This window comes from Oncorhynchus masou, chromosome 22 (genome assembly GCF_036934945.1).
Source record: "Oncorhynchus masou masou isolate Uvic2021 chromosome 22, UVic_Omas_1.1, whole genome shotgun sequence".
Classification (NCBI taxonomy): domain Eukaryota; kingdom Metazoa; phylum Chordata; class Actinopteri; order Salmoniformes; family Salmonidae; genus Oncorhynchus; species Oncorhynchus masou.
The window spans coordinates 43,832,400-43,855,880 of NC_088233.1; the positions used below are offsets into that span (position 1 = coordinate 43,832,400).

At 41.7% G+C, this 23,481-nt stretch overlaps 1 pseudogene; it reads left to right on the forward strand.

Moving 5' to 3' along the window:
• The first annotated feature begins 895 nt into the window (after positions 1 to 895).
• Positions 896 to 18,227, forward strand: LOC135509553 (AFG3-like protein 1; annotated as a pseudogene).
• Positions 18,228 to 23,481: the final 5,254 nt, after the last annotated feature.

The following is a 23,481-nucleotide window of genomic DNA, read 5'->3' on the forward strand; positions in this document are numbered from 1 at the left end:
AGCTTGGTGTCGTGCTTGGTGGGAACAATAGTGTTGAATGCTGAACTGTAGTCAACAGTATTCTTACATAGGTATTGTCGTAATTCTTCTTGGATCACTAAGATTAGGATCTGTTTTAATCTATTTCATAATTATTTTTATGTTTATTGATCAGATATTATGCATTTTAGCACAATTTCCTCAACTACCAGCGGGAAAAAAAGTTAAAAACAAATCAACTTCTAATATGTTTTAACATTGCCCACCTAATGAAAAGGCCTGAGATAAACATAACACTGAAAACCAATATATTTAAAATAAATGTTGATTTATTTTGTCATTTATCTCATTGCCGCAATGCATAACCTTTTCTGGATCTTGTTTTTATATACACAAATTTAATAAAGAACAAATGGCATACTATCAGATTGAGCCAAAATGACTGACATTGAAATTGTATTTTTCCTAATATTTCCTAAAAATGGTGTTTGAAAAAGTCTTGATGATGATGATGATAAACTGAAGTCATATGGTGGCAAAATCAAAATGATATCACAAACATTTAAGTTACTGACAACTGCTGCTACCTGTGTGTTTAGTATTGCTGGATATTTCTATTTTTGTATGTTCATCATAAATGTGCAAATTGTATAATCTACCTGTCAAATTGCTTGTCCGTGATGAAATGTGCGCGTGTGTTTATCAGCCAACCACAGAACAAGATCGAGTTCTGCAGAAGGACCCAAAGTCGTCGTATTCGTGCATGGATGATTTTATTTTTATTAAAGCTGTACACTTGTATCTATTGAACACTTCGTATACTTTTTTCATTTCATTTTGAATATGCTTACATTTATATAATTTGTCAACCATATCCAAATAATACATACAATTTTTTGTCCATTCCAACATAAATCGTGTCAGGCATGATTATGGTCAGGTTATTGGAGTCCTCAATGGTCAAACTCTGGACGACGTTCTTGCATTTAAAAGCCAAGTACTGTGGCTGTTATTTAATATTATGACACCGCTGAAGTGTAAGAGGACAGCATATCAAGAAAATCAGATATTATTTCTCAGAGTGGACGGCAAGTGGCAGCCAGAGAATGGCTCAAATGTTGGGGCTTCTCTCGACCGCTGTTTTGCCTTTACGGATCGCAGCAAAACCTTGTGTACGCAGTTCAGTGGTGTCGGCAAAGAATGTATCTGTGCTGCCCGTCTACCGTGGCTGTTCTGTCAGGGTAAGATTGTTTTATGTGATCATTCAGCCAACTGAAATTAGGTGTACGCTAATTAGCCATTCTAGTTAGCTAGTTCTATAACGTTACAGCATACAGACTGTCAGGACTATCTGTGCCTCTTAACTAAACTCCGCAACAACAAAAAGTCACTTTTTCAGGACCCTGTCGTTCAAAGATAATTCGTAAAAATCCAAATAACTTCACAGATCTATATTGTAAAGGGTTTAAATACGGTTTCCCATGCTTGTTCAATGAACCATAAACAATTAATGAACATGCACCTGTGGAACGGTCGTTAAGACACCAACATTTTACAGACGGTAGGCAATTAAGGTCACAGTTATGAACACTTTGGACACTAAAGAGGACTTTCTCCTGACTCTGAAAAACACCAAAAGAAAGATGCCCAGGGTCCTTGCTCATCTGCATGAACGTGCCTCCTAGCAGCATGCCAAAGGCATGAGGACTGCAGATTATTTTTATTTCTACTTTGCACATTCTTCCATTGCAAATCTACCATTCCAGTGTTTTACTTGCTATATTGTATTTACTTTGCCACCATGGCCTTTTTTTGCCTTTACCTCCCTTATCTCACCTCATTTGCTCACATCGTATATAGACTTGTTTATACTGTATTATTGACTGTATGTTTGTTTTTACTCCATGTGTAATTCTGTGTCGAACTGCTTGGCTTTATCTTGGCCAGAAAGCCAGGTCGCAATTGTAAATGAGAACTTGTTCTCAACTTGCCTACCTGGTAAAAAAAAGATGTGGCCAGGGCAATAAATTGCAATGTCTGTGCTGTGAGATGCCTAAGACAGCGCTACAGAGAGACAGAATGGGCAGCTGATCGTCCTTGCAGTGGCAGACAACGTGTAACAACATCGGTACATCTGATCATCACAACTGCCTGAGGTACACCAGGAATGCACAATCCCTTCATCAGTGCTCAGACTGTCTGCAATAGGCTGAGAGGCTGGACTGAGGGCTTGTAGGCCTGTTATAAGGCACCAGACAACACCAGCAGCGTCCCCTATGGGCACAAATCCACTGTCGCTGGACCATACAGGACTGGCAAGAAGTGCTCTTTACTGACAAGTTGTGGTTTTGTCTCACCAGGGGTGATGGGTGGATTTGTGTTTATCGTTGAAGGAATGAGTGTTACACCGAGGCCTGTATTCTGGATTGGGATCGCTTTGGAGGTGGAGAGTCCGTCATGGTCTGGGGCGGTGTGTCACAGCATCATCGGACTGAGCTCGTTGTCATTGCAGGCAATCTCAACCCTGTGTGTTACAGGGAAGACATCCTCCTCCCTCATGTTGTACCCTTCCTGCAGGCTCATCCTGACATGACCCTCCAGCATGACAATGCCACCAGCCATACTGCTCGTTCTGTGCGTGATTTCCTGTAAGACAGGAATGTCAGTGTTCTGTCTGGCCAGCGACGAGCCTGGATCTGCAAATCTGGTGCAGTCCACGAGGAGATGCACTGCAGTACTTAATGCAGCTGGTGGCCACACCAGATACTGATTGCTACTTTTGATTTTTATCCCCCCTCTGTTTAGGGACACATTATTCCATTTCTGTTAGTCACATGTCTGAAACTTGTTCAGTTTGTCTCAGTTGAATCTTTTGTGTAAATGTTTGTATGAACATATGTTTAGTTTGCTGAAAATTAACAGCTGAGTTTCTCTTTTTGTTGCTAAATTTAGCTAACATAGCTACTAACGTTACTAGGCAGTAGCTCAACTGACTAGCCAAGTAGCTAGCTAAACCAGCTATGATAACTCTCAATGCTTTCCTCTTCAGATTCTTGCACAAAATAAGTTGTCATCGCATGGATTATATTCATCTCATGGACTACTTTACTCTGCTGAGCCTCCAAAAGGTAAGACCCAAGAGCTGTGTCTAAGAAATGTCCTGTGTTAGCTTCATGAACTATGCAGTCTAATGCAAATTCAGATCAACTTATCTTTTGATGTAAGCTCTCCATAAGGGAGATCTTACTCATAAAGATTGGTCTAAGCATCGACCTAGGTTGCCCTGACTCGCTCTCCCAACCTAGATGGGTTCTATTAATCAACACTGGCTGGACCAATGTAATGCTATCATTCACTCTTGCTTGGCAAAGGGAGGGAATCACGTGGCAGGGGAGGCCGTCGAAGTGGCAGGAGAAGAGCAGGGGGAAGTTGGTGGAGCCGCATGAAGAAGGTATGTGCTGTGAATGGTCTTACAGTATTTCTCCCTATCCCATTGCTTCCCAACCAGAGGTACTTGAAGACTCATGAGACCGTAGGCTAACTGCTAAAATGCACATGAGGGTGTACTCCAGGCAGAGCGAAATTCAGTTGGTGGCACAGTAACCAAAACCTTTTGGGAACCACCGCCCTATTCTGAGGGATGTTTACAGCTACTCGTGATTTTTCTGTGGAACTGAATGCAGATACTTCAACATGGGACTTTTTTAAAATGATTTTTCTCCTATGTTAACCCTTTCCTCTGCCTTACTAGGGAGACATCCCATGGGATGAGAAGGAGTTCCGCGCACTGGCAATGTTAGTAACTGGGATATCATCTGCCGCACTCTACAATCAGTTCAGTGACACAGCCAAGGAGATCACCTGGAAGGACTTTGTCCATCATTACCTTGGCAGAGGAATGGTAAGAACAAAATGAAACAATTCAGTGAGATTACTGTACATGGAAATGCATGCTGATTTTTAATATTCTTGATGTAATTGCTCAGTTACAGAACTTATTTTTTGTTTCCATCGATCTGTCATGTTGGTTTCTTTACAACTAGGCCTTCCTAAACAGTTTTCTCTTCACAGGTTGACTGTTTAGTGGTTGTCAACAAACAGTATGTGAGAGTCATTCCATTACCAGGAGCTGATGAGGTAGGTGGAAACGGACCATTCCCTGGATCTGAAACGGTGACAAACTTTAGACGATAGCATGATGACTCGCTTGATTTAGATTCACTCAGGATGAATCGTCTTTCAGTAGAATATAGCAAACAAGATTTAATTGAAGTTAGTATTTTGTGGTTACATTGGAAGCTGCAGCCTTATCGACGAGGTTGACGTTATTGACGTGTGTTGGTGGTCTTTCACCAGAGCCATGTGTGGTTTAACATCGGTAGTGTGGACACCTTCGAGAGGAACTTGGAGGCGGCTTACGATGAGCTGGGCGTGGAGTCCTCTCATAGGGCAGCCGTTGTGTACAGCTCAAACCGTGACTGGTGAGTTAATACACACACAGGCTGCGCTATTAATCACATTTTAATAGAAATTGCAATATTGACATGCGCAATATCCATATCGTTGTGACTATTTTGAAACGCCACTTAGCCGTCTGTAACACCATTTTTAATTTATTTACTTTTGAGTTATTGCTCGAGTTGGTGCAGTTCTCGATCTCTCCTATTTTTGACACTTCCCAATCCCACACTCCAAGCCCCGTTCCTCATGCTCGAGATTCACTCTGCATGCATTCACCAAACACCATGCAGTCAACTGATTTTTCTTCTTTTTTTTTCTCTAAACCGGAACAATGAGCATTTCCACTGATTCTTTAAAGACCTGCTCCAGAACTTTGACTAGTAAGCATTTTTCCAAACTTACGGCATTGGGCTTGATGTGTTTTAATGTGTAGTTCATACATGCAGAATTTCTTACCTCAAATAGCCACAATCTCAAGTTTGAAAGCGACTTTTCTGAAAGCCATACTGGGGCATTTCCCCCACGTTGGGCCAGCCCCATAACAATTTGAGTTTCATCCAATGAGCTTCAGCCCCTCCATTCGTGTGACAGCTAGCAAGATGCACACAGGAGACTGAGGGGAAGCAATGACGTGGCGCACATAGCTGTATGTGATGTAGTACCCAATTTCTGGGGCCCACTTTTTTTCTCATGAATGCTACACTGAACAAAAATGTAAACACAACATGTAAAGTTTTGGTCCCCTAACACGAGCTGTTAAAAGTCCCAGAAATGTACAAAAAGCTTTTTTTTTTTTTTTTTTTTTTTTTTTTTTTTTCTGTGAGCATTTCTCCTTTGCCAAGATCATCCATCTGACGGGTGTGGTATATCAAGAAGCTGATTAAACTGCACAATCATTACACAGGTGCACATTGTGCTGGGGACAATAAAGGACCACTTTAAAATGTGTAGTTCAGTCACACAACACCATGCCACAGATGTCTCAAGTTGAGGGAGTGAGCTATTTGCATGCTGACTGCAAGAATGTCCACCAGAGCTGTTTGTAGAGAATTTAATATTAATTTCTCTACCATAAGCTGTCTGTTTTAGAAAATTTGTCAGTGTGTCCAACGGGCCTCCCAACCACAGACAATGTGTAATGCCAGTCCAGGACCTCCACATCCGGTTTCTTCACCTGCGGGATCGTCTGTAATAAAGCCCCTTTGTGGGGATGAACTCATTCTGATTGGCTGGGCCTGGCTCCCCAGTGGGTGGTCCTGGCTGCCAAGTGGGTGGGCCTACCCATTGTGGCTGCACCCCTGCCCAGTCATGTAAAATCCATAGATTAGTGCCTAATTTTTCAATTGACTGATTTTCTTATGAACTGTAACTCAATAAAATCTAATTGCTTCGTTTATATTTTTGTTCAGTATACTTTCAGAACTACTGGCTAAAAAGTATAAAAGTACCAGAGAATCTCTCTTAATATAAATCAAAATTTTCTATATTTTACTATTGGTTTGTAACTTGTTCTCTGCAAAATGCTAGTTACTTGGTCTTTAGCAAGCTGCAAATGTGCCCCAAAAAATACCCATCTATAGCTAGCGGGCTAGCTAAATCCACTGATAGGGAAAATCCTGCTAGCATACCTTTGCTCTAATACAGGCTGGTACCAGTGGTCGAGTATATCAGCATTTTTTGTTCAACAGTTTTCTTAATCAGAGGAAAAGGCAAAGAATATTCTGTTTGTCTGAATGTACCCATCGATTTCAATCTAATTAGGGTTCCATGGCAACCAACTCTTCCCTTTTTCATTTGTCATGCCAAACAAAAGTGCCCACTGTATTCCAACCATAAAATTAGAATGATTATTCTATGAACAGTTTGCCCAAGTGAGTTGATCTATAATCTCTATTGAAATTGCAATATTTGGTACAAAAATTGCAATTGGATTATTTGCCCATATCGTGCTGCCCTAACTTGTTTGTCTATCCTTGGGGGAACCTACAAATTCCATTTAAATTGAATCTCAACCCCTTACCCTAATTGTAAACCGACACTTAAAATGGTGTTTGTCCTCATGGGGATGTGGGAAATGTCCCCACATTTTACTATTCTTGAGGGGATTTTGTGTACACACGAGGCTAGAAGAAAAATACTACACACACCTCAGCAATTCATGCCTCCACCGGGCTCGACTCTTGCTCACGCCAAAATTAGAGGCAGACTAATGAGTCAAATTTCACTTTCAAGCAGATGTTTTAACTGAGACCTTTTATAATTTGTCCTCTGACAGGACATTATTGATGCACGTGATCACCACCCTGGGGTTGATTGGTTTCCTGCTCTTCTCCCTGCGACGGAGACCAATGGGAGGTGGTGATTGGACAGCCTACACCCCATCCAGCATAAGGGAATCACCAGCGAAGCTGATGGACAACATAAATACCAAGTTCAAGGATGTTGCCGGCTGTGAGGAGGCCAAGCTGGAGATCCTGGAGTTTGTTAACTTCCTGAAGAACCCCCAGCAGTACCTGACCCTGGGGGCCAAGATCCCAAAGGTAAGGGATGGGACAACTGCAGTCATACTAGTCCTGAAACACCTTTCAATGTTTTGATTTTAGATGTGGTATGATGACTTTTCACAAGTGAATGTCCCTTTTTTAGACTTTCATATCAGATACTGTTTCAGGTATTTTAAATTTCATGTGTGTGTTCTCAGGGTGCTGTGCTCTCTGGACCTCCAGGCACAGGCAAGACCCTGCTGGCCAAAGCCACAGCAGGAGAAGCCAACGTCCCCTTCATCACAGTCAATGGCTCAGAGTTCCTGGAGATGTTTGTGGGTGTTGGGCCTGCCAGGGTGAGTATACAATAGAGCCAGAGGGAACACTTACAGCTGATTTCATTAACATCCATTTCAAGTCAAATTATGCACATTTTAGATTATAGCTGAAAGTAGTTATAGCTAGCTAACCACAGGGATACATTTCAATCCATTTTACTAGAAATACTTTGCTTAGAGGCTGTGAATTAAGCTGTTTTAAGGACCTAGTATTGACAGTTTTCTCCCTGTAGGTGAGAGACATGTTTACCATGGCCCGGAAGAACGCCCCTTGTATCCTGTTCATAGATGAGATAGACGCTGTGGGCCGCAAGAGGGGTGGGGGAGATTTTGGGGGCCAGAGTGAGCAGGAGAACACTCTCAACCAGCTGCTAGTGGAGATGGATGGTAAGTATGGGTGAAAGTTTCCCCATCTAATATCACTATCATAATGTTTGTTAATCTGATGTGTCCCCTGTTTGTTACTCTGTGATTTCATCTGTTATAAAGCTGTTATTGTCCACCATTACTCTAAATGGTTTACTTTGTGAACTGTAATGCGTATACTGTAAGTTTCATTCCCTGGTATTTTTCTTCTAGGGTTCGATACCAGCACCAACGTGGTTGTCCTGGCGGGTACCAACAGACCGGACATCTTGGATCCTGCACTCATGAGGCCTGGTAGATTTGACAGGCAGATTTACATAGGTATGGAATCATAAAATTAAACTGGAGCTCAGGCAATTTCAGTGTTATGTCAACTTGCTGCATATTTGTAATGATATCTAATACCATTTGGTAAGACTATGTACACCTTACATAAGGACTTCATAACACATTTATAACCCATACATAACAATTTTAAAATCAGCAGACTATGAGCACTTCTTAATGTAATAAATGTCAATGTTTCAGGCCCACCTGACATCAAAGGCAGAGCGTCCATCTTCAAAGTGCACTTACAGCCCATTAAACTGGACCCTGCTATAGCCAAAGACGGATTGGCCAGGAAGATGGCTGCCGCCACACCAGGCTTCACTGGCAAGTTGAGCTGCTCTGTGAGAAGATGCCATGTTGATTATCTTGACTTTAAAAAAAAAAACATCCTCTCGGTCTTCATCAGGAGCCGACATAGCTAACGTGTGCAACGAAGCTGCCCTAATTGCTGCTAGGCACCTCAACCCACATGTGGAAGGAAAACACTTTGAGCAGGCCATCGACAGGGTCGTCGGCGGTGGGTACAGTGTCTTCCAGCGCATTCTCTTATTGTGTGGTGTCTGATTTGTAAATGTTACATATTTGGGAAATTGGTGGGGATTCAATGGAAACTTCCATTATTTCTCTCTCGTTATCTCCCTGTAGGTCTTGAGAAGAAGACCCAGGTGCTGCAGCCCAATGAAAAGAAGACTGTAGCATACCATGAGGCTGGACATGCAATAGTGGGCTGGTTCTTGGAACATGCTGACCCACTGCTGAAGGTAATGCCCTCTTTAAAGGCCTTGCTTTGTTTATTTGGTTGGGGGTTACCAAACAAATAAATAATATTACTATTAAAAAAATATTTTTGAGCACTGCATACTATAAACTCTGCAGCACCCTCCACTCCTTTGTTGGTGTGAGTGAAGGCCAGCTGTTTGGCCTCTGACCTACACATGAATCAATAAAAGGAGACCTGTGAGACTTCTTAAAGTCATTATACTGTCCAACCATGATTCTGAGCTTACTAGATCCCTGTGAAGGTAGCAGTCTGCAGTGGCCTCTTTGTGTGGCAGTTGAGGTCATTTCATGAGGTGCCCTATGTCCGTTTGTTTTGAAGCCTAGCCACAGTGTTGGGCTATGATTTGATGTGATTTATTTAATACATGATTCAACCACGTGTGGATACAGTGAGATGGTGTCATGAAAAGACATGGCATTTTTAAATTGTTACTGGAAATTTGAGCAGATAATAATTTCTCTTAATGTGATTTATTTACGTACCATATTTATATTTTATCAATCAAATAAAAATATCAGCCAGGATCCGAATGACACTTTACTCTTTGTGCGTATCACCCATAGATATTAAATCACCTGCATGTGTTGGAGTGGGCCATTGCTCAAGGTTTTGATTTATCAGGATTCGCATTTGCCGACGCCAATGGCGACAAGTGGTCTTACTGGGTTCCTTCCATTAGGAAAATGTGGTGCCTGTCATTTGACTGGCAGCGTTTTAATTTACCGGATCCATATGCGTTGGTTGTGCAATCTGATTAGGGGGTCCTCACACGGTGCTCAGAATGCCAGAAATCACATGTTTAGTTTATTGGCGTTCATCTTAATAGAACATGCAACTCTGATTCGACCATGTGCGTCGTTCTTACCGAATTCCGATGTTAGAATACATAGGTGGCGCGAGCAAAAGGCTCGGACCCTTTCCCTAAAGTACATTTAAATAGCCAAAATAAATAAAAAAATAATAGGTTATATTAGAAAACAACATGATTTGGCCACAGAGGAACATTAGCCTAAAAAATAAGTTATGGCTTGTTTTAATTCGTATAGACTACGTTCGGGAAGGGGCCGCAATTTGTGCAGAGCGAGCAGCAAATACCAAATTCAGTTACGACAGTCAGTGAAAGGCAGAGACTCAGCCAGGGATATCGCAATAGTTCAAAATACAGTCACGAAAGAAATGGCTATTGCTGTAAATAGAAGACATTGAAAAGACTCCAATCTGTCTTAATATCAACTTAATTGAGTAGCGTATCTTATTAGCACCAGCGGAGAACGTCGGCCATATCCCCAGTAAGTGTGCATAGTATCTGTCTTTATCATTGGGTCATTGCCATTTCTGTTTTTTGGACAATTTCTTCCAGGTTAGTTGGAAGTCACTGTATTTGTCTCCCCGTAGGCCCAGAGTTGGCTAGCCTGTAACTTGTCATATTAGCAGAATATTTTTTTAAAGTCTCCAGTCATACAATGTAGTAGAATTGCATGAAATGTGTTGATGAAAGGACAACATTTTCCTGTGATATAGCCATGGCCTACTCCACTACTTTTTGCGAACAGTGATTATTAGCTTATCTTACATATGTCTGCAAATATGAGAATGCTTCATTATAAATGTGCATTTATTAGCTTCCCCGAACGTGAAACCCACGCACCGCCTAACTGTCCACATGTACTTTTCTTCAGCCAACAAGATGAGTAACGAACATCAAAATCACCAGCTTATCTATCTACTATCCCCCATAGTAAAACGTTTACCTAATGCTTGTCCTTCTGTGCCAGAATGAAATGGCCTATTCCAAACAGACTATGGCAGTTCTCTGATGATAGATCCCAAATGTATACAACCAGAAGGCTATGGGCTACATGCAGAACACGTTAAAAAGCAATGAGTCTCATGCAACAGATCAAAACGTTTAGCTTAATGTTGATAAACCATTATTTATTCACATAAGTGCAGAAATTAGCACAAGGCAATTAGGCAACACCGGAATGTTCGTTCAGTAATGTAATTTGCGAGAACACCATTGTTATCTCGATGAAGATATCCATTGGAAATGTAGGAGGGAATATCTAAATATGAAACGACTAGGAGTGTGCGTTTGGCTGCTGGAAAATGAAATAAAGGCTACTAGTTTCAATGGCGTATGGAAGGAAGTCTTTATAAAATGAAATGACTGCCTGCAGGTTTGGTAAAATTGTCTAGTCTACTTTGAAGCAAGGTAAGACGCCTCCATATGTAGTAAAACGTTAAGGTTTTAAACAAGTACGTGTTTTCAAAATGCAAAGGTTTCCAGCTCATTGCAAAGTGGTGTGAAGCGCTGAAGCCTGCGCTAGTTGCCTGTGCACTTGAATGGGAAGCTCGCTTCAATTTACCATTTTGAGGGAGAAAAATATATATATATATAATTTATCGTGGTCTTTTGTTTATATATAATCTTTTTACATGTGATTGCCTTTAGAATTGTTGCGCAATGATGGGGCTTATAAAAAGCACACGTTTCACTCCAGCATCAACAAACCGCTTTTAGAGCTGTATCAGCAGCTCTCACGCTACACGACTGGTATTTCAACCAATGAATCGGTTAAAATGAAATATTTCACAATGCGATTTTTCTCCTCCTACTGGACAATTGACCAGCTCCAATTGTATTTATTGGCTTTTCATTATTTTATTTTTTACAAAATCCGGCTATTACCAGCTAAGTGAAACACTGTCCGACACAAAGAAAGACATTCAAGACAAAATACTTGCATTTAAAAACATTGACGTGTGCGCATCTATCAGTTAAACATACAGTACATGTCAGGCGGGAGAGACAGTTGGACCTTGCAGCAGCAGGTAGGCCTAGCCTATAAAGAACAAACTAGTAACTACGTAGCCAATTCAAAATATATATTGTACCTGCTAGTTAACATTGGTTTCATGTCTTGACCTAAACTTTCCAATGACACTCGCAAATAAGGCCATACAACGTTGATTTAAATTTAGGAAAGAATCATTTTAAACTTTTTTTAAACAAATGATTCACTTCCTCAGTGAATTGAATCATGTGACTAACAGTAATTTTAGGGAAAAAGATTAGATGTAGCATTTCTCTTGCATTATGTGGCTTCAACTTGTTTTGCAGATATACTTCCAGTTGATTTGGGAATCCAATGTATGAGACATTGCAACTCAATAGATGCTAGTCAGCCTGCAAAGTAAACACAATTTTATTTATTTTACTTTTATTTAACCAGGCAAGTCAGTTAAGAACAAATTCTTATTGTCAATGACTGCTTGTGGGTTAACTGCCTGTTCAGGGGCAGAACGAGGGGGTTTGAATTTGCAACCTTCCGGTCCAACGCTTGAACCACTAGGCTACCCTGCCGCCCCAGAAAAGGTACATTTCCTGAAGAGAATTTGTGGGCTTGCTTCAGCAGAATACAATTATTTGTAGCTTACCATAGCCATTTAATTTTAAATATTTTATACTTTGTGGGGCATTAAGAGCGTTGCACAACGAACAGAGATGGTACATGGGATCAGAGAGTACCCTACCTGTGTCGATATACTTTCATAGAGACGCTGCAAATTGTTGGTCATGGAAACTTGTTTAAGTCATGGAAAAGTCATAAAATTTCTTCTGTCAAAATGCGTATGAACCCTGGATTTGTAAAGTGGATTTTCTTTCACTATTCTAATGCCATGTGTTCCTCTTCTCTTCCTCTAGGTGTCCATCATCCCCAGAGGGAAGGGGTTAGGGTATGCCCACTACATTCCCAAGGAGCAGTACCTGTACACGCGGGAGCAGCTGTTAGACAGGATGTGTATGATGCTGGGAGGACGTGTAGCTGAACAGGTCTTCTTTGAGAAAATCACCACAGGAGCTCAGGACGACCTGAAGAAGGTCACCCAGTCAGCCTACGCACAGGTACTGCAAGGATCATCAACTAGATTAAGCCGCGGGACTTTTTTCTGGAGCGGATGGTCAAATTGACAGCAAGAAGCCCAAACAGAGATGTTTGACTAAAACATAATCATTTGAAACCTTCCTTACATTTTGTATCCTATCACATCTCTCTATACTTGGGAACAGATGTCTTAAGTCAGTCACTTGGTGCTTGTTTTCCTGATGTTGTTTTTACAGTCATGTCCAATGTAAATTCCACACAAGGTTATCTATCTGGATTTCGCCTATCGGATAGGATTAAATGCATAGAAATAGGAGTCCCCATTCAAGTCAATGATTCATCTGTTCTATTCATACTATTTCTATGCATTTAATAATCTCTTATAGGTGAAACCTAGATGACTTTTGAAAAACTGTGCCCAGAGCTTTTTAAATGACTCCCCAGATAGTCAAAAAAGCAATGGTCACGATTCAACAATGTTGATAGGAATTTGTTTTGGGAAGTGTTGCTTTGTCATAGTACCTGTTCTATTTATGATCCCCACACACATCACTTCTGCCCTCTAGGTAGTGCAGTTTGGGATGAATGAGAAGGTTGGCCATATGTCGTTTGACCTGCCTCAGCAGGGGGAGATGGCGATGGTTAAACCTTACAGCGAGGCCACGGCAGAGCTCATAGACCAGGAGGTCCGAGACCTGGTGGACAGCGCCTACCAGAGGACCATGGAGCTCATTATGGACAAGAGGGAGTGTGTGGACATGGTGAGACTTGCATTGACCTACATGAACATCATGTCGTTCCAAGGTTTTCAGAGTACTCTTTATGCTGTCTTATCAAGGGTACACCATCTCATCTCAGCAGAAAAAGAGACTCCCTCAAACTGTCAACTGTGTTTATTTTCAGCAAACTTAACATATGTTCATACACAAGATTCAACAACAGACAAACTGAACAAGTTCCACAGACATGTGACTAACATAAATGGAGTAATGTGTCCCTTAACCTCTCTAGGGTATGTGGAACATTAGCATCCCACCTGGCCAACATCCAGTGAGATTGCAGAGCGCCAAATTCAAATATAGAAATACTCATTAGAAAAACATGTTTAAAGATTAACTTCTTGTGAATCCAACCACTGTCAGATTTCAAAAATGCTCTACGGTGAAAGCATACCTTACAATTATTTGAGAACATAGCCCAGCAGACATCATTTACAAACAGTAACTAGCCAAGTATAAGAGTTACACAAGTCAGAAGTAGAGAATTAATCCCTTACCTTTGCTCTTCATGTTTGTACTCGGAAGACATTAATTTATTCAATAAATGTTCCTTTTGTTTGATAGTCTCTTTATATCTGAAAACCTCTCTTTTGTTCGTGTTTTCTTCAGTAATCCACAGGCTCAAACGCGGTCTCAACAGGCAGACAAAAAATCTAAATGTATCTTTAAAGTCCATAAACATGCCAAACGATGATTATATTCAACCCTTGGGTGGTTTTTAGCCTAAATGATCTACAATATTTCAACTGGACAATAACATCGTCAATATAAAAGCTAAACAAGAAAGGCAATCTCTGGTCGCACACATGAATAAGCTCTGACACAGCAGGGTCCACTCATTCAGACTGCTCTTACTCCCTCATTTTTCAGAATACAAGCCTGAAACTATTTCTAAAGACAAGACATCTAGTGGAAGGCATAGAACTGCAATTTGAGTCCTAAGTCAATGGCTACTGTAATGGCATTTAATAGAAAACTACAACAAAAAATTCCTACTTCCTGAATTATTTCTCAGGTTGTCGCCTGCCAAATCAGTTCTGTTACTCAGACATTATTTTAACAGTTTTGGAATTTTTTGCGTTTTCTATCCAAATCTACTAATTATATTATATGCATATCCTATCTTCTGGGCCTGAGTAGAAGGCAATTTAATTTGGGTATGCTTTTCATCCAAAATTCCAAATGCTGCCCTCTACCTTAGAAGTTAACAAAGGGGGGGGGTCCATGTCTGTTCTGGCCACCAGCTGCGTTTAGTACTGCAGTGCATCTCCTCATGGACTGCACCATATTTGCCAGTCCTTGCTGTGAGATGTTACCCCAGTCTTTCACCAAGGCACCTGCAAGTTCCTGGACATTTCTAGGGGGATTGGCCCTCACCCGCCGAGCCAACAGGTCCCAGATGTGCTCAATCGGATTGAGATCCGGGCTCTTCGCTGGCCATGGCAGAACACTGACATTCCTGTCTTGCGGGAAATCATGCACAGAATGAGCGGTATGGCTGGTGGCATTCTGAAGCTGGAGGGTCATGTCAGGATGAGCCTGCAGGAAGGGTACCACATGAGGGAGGAAGATGTCTTCCCTGTCACGCACAGCATTGATATTGCCTGCAATGACAACGAGCTCAGTCCGATGATGCTGTGACACACTTCCCCAGACCATGACGGACCATCCACCTCCAAATCGACCCTGCTCCAGAGTACAGGCCTCGGTCTAACGCTCATTCCTTTGACGATAAACGCAAAACCGACCTTCACCCCTGAGACACAACTGGAACTTGTCAGTGAACTTTTTTTGCCAGTCCTGTCTGGTCCAGCGACAGTGGGTTTGTGCCCATAGGTGATGTTGTTGCCGGTGATGTCTGGTGAGGACCTGCCTTACTACAACAGGCCTACAAGCCCTCCATCTAGCCTCTGTCTATTGTGGACAGTGAGCTCTAAAGGAAGGATTGTGTGTTCCTGGTGTAACTCGAGCAGTTGCCATCCTGTACCTGTCCCGCAGGTATGATGTTCAGCTGTACCGATCCTGTGCAGGTGTTACACATGGTCTGCCACTGCGAGGACGATCAGCTGCCCGTCCTGTCTCCCTATGGCGCTGTCTTAGTCATGTACGGATTTGGCCATTTATTGCCCTGGCCACATCTGCAGTCCTCATGTCTCCTTGCAGCATGCTTAAGGCATGTTCACACCGATGAGCAGGGACCCTGGGGATTTTTTTTTTTTCATAGTCAGTAGAAAGGCCTCTCGTTTCCTAAGTTTTCATAACTGTGAGCTTAACTACCTACTGCCTGTTAGTGTCTTAATGACCATTCCACAGGTGCATGTTTATTATGGTTCTTTGAATAAGCATGGGAAACTGTTTAAACCCTTTACAATATAGATCTGTGAAGCTATTTGGATTTTTATGAATTCTTATATATATTATATATTTCTGAGCTAAAACAACCTAGTAGTCCCTAGAGCTGCTCTTTGGCTCTGTCATTTCTGATGTGTCATGAATGTCACTGAGCTCACTGCAACATTACTGTTCTTTTCCTGTCTCCCCAGGTGGGGAAGTATCTCCTAGAGAAGGAGGTCCTGTACAAGGCGGAGCTGCTGGAGCTGCTGGGGCCACGGCCGTTTAAGGAGAAGCTGACATATGAGGAGTTTGTGGAGGGGACTGGCAGTTTTGAAGAGGACACCAGCCTGCCAGAGGGCCTGAAGGACTGGAACCAGGAGCGTGAATGGAGCTGAGGAGCCTGCCCCAGTTAAGGAGAAACGGGACCAATAGGCAGGACATCCAGTGACTGGCGATCTCTTAACCTAAAACCTGTCTCAGCACAACACGCATCACTTCAATCATGTAGCCTCGGCAGAAGGGAAGGTTTGGGTGGACTTAGCATAGTACAGTGTCCAGGGACCTATTTATCTGAGTTCAAAGCAAACTTTCAAGCCCAAATTCAGATCTTTCATTGCCATATTTGGGGTAAGCCACATTTTACTCAAAGGAAAAATATGAGTGACAGTGGACGAATTGAGATTTGCTCTTTTTTAGGACTTTGATTTACTTCTCTCTCCCCACATGTTTCATGTTTGTCATAACTGAATCATGTACAGTCAGGTACAAAATGATTGGCACCCTTGATGAAGATGAGCAAAAAATACTTTATAAAATAAATACATAGTGAGCTATATTTTTATGGGACTTTTTTATAATACAGTTGCTCCCAGAAGGATAATTGATTTAACAAGTAATACTTTCTGTTGCAAAAGATGGGGGGGGCAGATTACTCCATACTGAATCTTCCCAGATCCTTGATATTCTTTGTCTGCCCTTATGGACTGCCCTCAATTCAAACTACAGATTTTTGAATGGGGTTCAAGTCCGGATACTGAGTTGGCTATGTCAAAATGTTGATTTTTTTTTTTTGGTTAATTAACCATTTTCTTTTGTGGAATTTGGTGTGTGCTTGGGGTTATTGTCTTGCTGAAAGATCCACTTGTGGCCAAATTCAAGCTTCCAGGTTTTTGGCTAAAATGTCCTGGTACTGGGTGAATTTCACTGCACCATTGCCTTTAACATTTTACACAAGGTATGGGGTTCATTCTTCTGACACCAAAGCACCACGGGTGTGCATGGCCAAACAGCCTCAGTAGTTTTATCTTTTCTCATCTTTATCAAGGGTGCCTATAGTTCTGGACCTGACTGGACATCTGCACCATAAGACCAGATTGTTTTGATATGTTCAGCTATTTATTTAAAAAAGGGACTTCCTCCCTGTAAAATGAAATTCACAATTTGCTTCCTTCCCTCAAATGAAGGCTACATTTCTAATCTTGTTCATCTTTTATCTACCAATGACAGAGTTACTGGTTATGAAAGATGCACTGCTTAGAGCATTAATATCGTAGTTCATCAAAATGCCAGAAATATACTTCCTTAGATGTGTGGAAATTTGCCCTGCCTCCATCTCTCAGGCTTGCAATCGTAGGGTGTGAAAGCTTAAAGGGATACTTGAAGCCCTTAATTTTGTTTCCAGGGTCGGATTAATTGTCTGATTGCAGTTTGAAGAAAGTTGCTAACTGGCATTAGTGCCTGGAAGTCTATGGTAACTGCTAGCATGCTAGTAGATCCCATAGACTTCCAGTCATTGCACTAATGCTAGTTAGCATTGGCTCGCAAAACTACCTCTAACTTCTTTCATACTGGATTGGATGCAGAGACATAAATGGTGTCCGTGAGTTCATCAGACTCCGGCGACGTAGACAAAGGGCTTCATTGTTCAAAATCCCGAAGTATCCCTTTGACCACAAATTATAACTGACTATGCTCAGCGAGTTTGTTTTTAAGGATGCTATGCTGCTCCAGGAGAGTGCTGTTGAAAAATGTACAGTAACGCACATCTCCTACAGAATTATAAACAATTTGCTACCTCACTCAAAGCGACGTAATAAACTCAATTGCCTTCGTATAGGTTTGTGAAAATTTCCTGTCAGTACTACATATGTTTCCATTTTAACTGATCAGCACGGAAGATTCCTAATAGTTTATAATTATTGATTAATACTCCAGTATTGTAAATATGTTTGCATAAAATGTATGTGTAGTTTCTGGTTTTGGATTGTGTGCACTTACCACTTTAACAGGCAAATTTACCTTGTGTTCTCCAATTACTGGGGGACAGAAAGTAGTTGTCCATTTGGATTAAAAATAAGATGCTGTGTATGAAGGCAATGGGTATACTACCATGTATAAAGCATGTTTTTGTTTCCTCTGCTTACTGCCACCAACCATCTGCTTGTAATTTCAACTTTTTAATGTTTCAATAAACTGTTTGCATTTGATTTTGATTGCATTTGTGGTAACGTTTTAGCGTAGGTATTCATTTGACGCTGTAAGGGGTTAAGCACAATGATAGAGTAATACTTTCAATCTCAAAGTACTTTTCAGTGCATGTTCTGAGACACTAATGGAAAAATAAGTTTATTCATTGTAATAAAGCAACACACCCATGGCATCTCACATGTAGTCCTCAGTTTCCAGTACATTTGGAAATTATTCAAACCCTTTGACTTTTTCCACGTTACAGCCTTATCTTAAATTTGATTAGATATGCCCCCCCCCTCAATCTACACACAATACCCCATAATGACAAGGCAAAAACAGGTTTGTAGAACTGTATAAAAATGTGAGTATTCAGACCCTTCACTCAGTACTTTGAAGCACCTTTGGCAATGATGATGCTACAACCTTGGCACATGTATTTGGAGTTTCTCCCATTCTATGCAGATCCTCTTGAACTCTTGTCAGGTTGGATGGGGAGCATTTTATTTATTTTTTCTCAGATTTCCACAATGTTCGCTCTGGCTGGGTCACTCAAGGGCATTCAGAGACTTGTCCCAAAGTCACTTGCGTTGTCTTGGCTGTGCTTGGGGTCATTGTCTTGTTGGAAGGTTACCCTTCGTCACATCTGAGGTCCAGAGCGCTCTGGAGCTGGTCTTCATCAGATGTCTCAGTACTTTAGTGCGTTCATCTTTGCATCAATCCTGATGTCTCCCAGTCCCTGTTGCTGAATAACACCCCCACAGCATGATACTACCACCATGCTTCACCGTAGGGATGGTGCCAAGATTCCTCCAGACGTGACGCTTGGCATTCAAGCTAAAGTGTTCAGTCTTGGTTTCATCAGACCAGAGAATCTTGTTTTAGGTCCCTTTTGGCAAACTCCAAGCAGGCTGTCATGTTCCTCTACTGAGGAGTGGCTTCCACCTGGCCACTACCATAAAGGCCTGATTGGTGGAGTGCTGCAGAGATGGTTGTCCTTCTGGAAGGTTCTCCCATCGCCCCAGAGGAACTGTGGAACTCTGTCAGAGCGACCATCTGGTTTTTGGTCACCAACCTGACCAAGGGCCTTCTCCCCTGATTGCTCAGTTTGGCTGAGTGGCCAGCTCTATAGGAAGAGTTTTCGTGTTTCCAAACTTCTTCCATTTAAGAATGATGGAGGCCACTGTTCTTGAGGACCTTCAATGCTGCAGACATGTTTTTGTTCCTTTCCCCAGATATGTGTCTCGACACAATCCTGTCTTGGAGCTCTACGGACAATTCCTTGGACCTCATGGCTTGTTTTTTGCTCTGACATGCACTGCCAACTGTGGGACCTTTATATAGACAGGTGTGTGCCTTTCCAAACCATGCCCTATCAATTGAACTCCAATCAAGTTGTAGAAACATCTCAAGCATGATCATGGAAACAGGATGCACCTGTGCTCAATTTCGAGTTTCATAGCCAAGGGTCTGAACACTTGTAAATAAGGTATTTCTGTTTAAGAAATGTTATGCATTATGGGTTTTGTGATGAGGAAAAAGTTTTATTTAATCCATTTTAGAATAAGGCTGTAATGTAACAAAATGTGGAAAATGTCAAGTGGTCTAAATACTTTCAGAAGGGACTGTATGCACATCGTTTGAAAATGTGATTCACGTATTGAAATATGTCATGGGTCCATACTTACAAACAGTGTGCAGGTTTAAACTGGACCTCTGTCTCAAATTGCACACCAGCCAATTTAAATCGCCAACGTAGTTGGACGTGATCCAACATTTGTTCATGAACGTGCACTTAACAGAAGTCCAACGGCTCTGATAATAAAAGCAACTAGATCACATGCAATTGACTGACTGATTATATACAATTGAAGTCGACAGATTACATACACTTAGGTTGGAGTCATTAAAACTTGTTTTTCAACCTCTCCACAAATTTCTTGTTAACAAACTATAGTTTTGGCAAGTCGGTTAGGACATCTACTTTGTGCATGACACAAGTAATTTTTCCAACAATTGTTTACAGACAGATTATTTCACCTAGAGATGTCTCCTAGAGGTTAATGTACTTTGGTGCGAAAAGTGCAAGTCAATCCCAGAACAACAGCAAAGGACCTTGTGAAGATGCTGGAGGAAACAGGTACAAAAGTGTTTTTATCCACAGTACAATGAGTCCTATATCGTAACCTGAAAGGCTGCTCAGCAAGGAAGAAGCCACTGCTCCAAACTGCCATAAAAAAAGCCACAAAGATCGTGGAGAAATATCCCCTGGTCTGATGAAAAACAAAATAGGACTGTTTGGCCATAATGACCATTGTTAAGTTTGGAGGAAAAAGGGGGAGGCTTGCAAGCCGGAGAACACCATCCCAACCGTGACGCACAGGGGTGGAAGCATCATGTTGTTAGGGGTGCTTTGCTGCAGGAGGGGCTGGTGCACTTCACAAAATAGATGGCAGCATGAGGAAGTGAATTTATGTGGATATATTGAAGCAACATCTCAAGACGTCAGGAAGTTAAAGCTTGGTAGCAAATGTGTCTTCCAAATGGACAATGACCCCAAGCATACTTCCAAAGTTGTTGCAAAATGGCTTAAGGACAACAAAGTCAAGGTATTGGAGTGGCCATCACAAAGCCCTGACCTCAATCCCATAGACAATTTGTGGGCAGAACTGAAAAAGCGTGTGCGAGCAAGGAGGCCTACAAACCTAACTCAGTTACACCAGCTCTGTTAGGAGAAATGGGCCAAAATTCACCCAATTTATTGTGGAAAGCTTGTGGAAGGCTACCCGAAACGTTTGACCCAAGTTAAGCAATTTAAAGGCAATGCTACCAAATACTAAATGAGTGTATGTAAACTTCTGACCCACTGGGAATGATGTGATGAAAGAAATAAAAGCTGAAATAAATCATTATCTCTACTATTATCCTGACATTTCACATTCCTAAAATGAAGTGTGATCCTATCTGACCTAAAATAGGGAATTTTTGTCAGGAATTGCGAAAAACTGAGTTAAAATTTATTTGGCTAAGGTGTATGTAAACTTCCGACTTCAACTGTAGCTAAAAGTGTAGAGCGTCTAGATCTTCATGTTCCAATCCCACATGACCCACCCCCCCTGTTAAAATATAGCATTACATTTATTGTGCTAGTGTGTTGAGAAGTGAAGTGCAGCCAACAGCAAAATGAAGATTAAGAACAAAGGAGCTACACCTTTCTTCAGCAAACACTGTTCTGGCCAAATAATCATATTGGCTATATTACATCGAAGTATACACCTAAATGTAACCCTACAACATTTCATAAGCATTTTTTTATAATCTACTTTGTCACATGGGTTACTTGACTCGATGACCTCGAATAAAACCTCGCCCCAAGGAGAATTCGAACTCACAGTGGTTGTTTGTCACTGTCTCTGGGCCTTAGTGGATCATGCCACCAATTAGTAATAGCAGGAAAGGGTAAAGTAGAGCTATTTGACATGGCCACAAGCTTCTTAATCTTTTATTTTACTGTACGAATATAAACTTACATGTTGTATAATCCTCATATGCCTTTATTGCTGTCAAATCACATTAATATGTGTGAAATGGAGAGGCAAATTTAGTCATATATGTCAACGTGCCTTTTGGATTTAGTATCTAGTAGGCTAGTTAAGGGTGCATCATACAATATTGTTGGGACACGACACTTTGCAGACCCAGTGGAACAAAAGTAAAACGAAATTGGAGGTTAAAAATATCCCTAATTTTAAGAAATTCCTTTGGCTGGTGGCTATAAAGTCTAAGATCTTTGATAGGCTGATGCAGAATTTGTTACAGAAGATAATCACTGTCAGCTGGTGAAGTAAGCATAGGGTTAAGGTGTGCCAGGGGACCAGCTACAATGTAGCATTTGTGTTGATTTGGCACTCCAGCGTCAATAGATTACCCATCCCCCAACACTGTCAACCAAGAGTCAAGACTAAACCAATTAACTTTGGTGGTGTGTGTGGTTTTGTTTTATTCTTAAAGATGTCGCACAAACCAGAAATATATGCAACAATATGTCCGTAAACTATATATTCACGATATTATGAATTAATTGTGGTTTATTTGGTAGCATTTCGTAGTGTGACGGATTTTACTAATTGCATTTAATACTGTACAAAGTTAGAGGTGCTCTATTTGATAGATTCCCCCGCTCTCCCTACCCCGGGCTTCCAGTGGGGAGACCTGAGATCAACCTACCCCGCCCCATCTCGTACTTCTGAGTGGGAGACCTTCCCAGGCAGTAGCCTGCTTAGCTCACAAACTAGAATCAGGGTGCCCACTCCGACAAGGTTATTTGACCCACAGTCCCACATGGTGACATGATATCATTGACGTGACGTGCAACTGAGCGATAGAAAACCAATTGCGCAAATGTCACCATTCCGAAATTGTTTGTGCTGGTGCCCCGTGCCGCCCCCGGCGGCTGTCCATGCCGCCTATACCTAAATCCGTCACTGCTTGTAATGATTTCACAGGGGAAGAATTTGGCAGAAGTGAGCCAATAACCACGAGCATAAGAATTTCAGGTCCCACCTACCGCCGTTGTGCCATTGAGCAAGGCGCATAACCCTTAACGCTGCTCTGTGGCTAACCCTCTGCTGCTCCCAGCTTTTGTGTGTGTGTGTTGTCTGGAGGGGTTGGGAATAAAATAAGACAGCAAAAAAGACACATTTCTGATTTACATTTGACAATAGGTCATTGTTGTTAAACAGTTTCCCACTTTCATAAACCTTCAAGCATACCAGTATCATGAACTACACTACATGACCAAAAGTATGTGGACACCTGCTCGTCGAACATCTCATTCCAAAATCATGGCCATTAATGTGGAGTTGGTGCCCTCTGAGGCTAACAGCCTCCACTCTTCTGGGAAGGCTTTCCACTAGATGTTGGAACATTGCTGCGGGCACCGATGTTGGGTGATTAGGCCTGATTCGCAGTCGCCGTTCCAATTCATCCCATAGGTGTTTGATGTTTGAACCATGAAAAATAGCCAAAGACCATAATTCCTCCTCTACCAAACTTTACAGTTGGCATTATGCATTCGGGCAGGTAGCGTTCTCCTGGAATCCACCAAACCCAGATTTGTCGACCAGATGGTGAAGCATGATTCATCACTCCAGAGAGCACGTTTCCACTGCTCCAGTGTCCAATGGCAGTGAGCTTTACACCACTCCAGCCAACGCTTAGCATTGCGCATGTTGATCTTAGGCTTGTGTGGCTGCCTGGCCATGGACACCCATT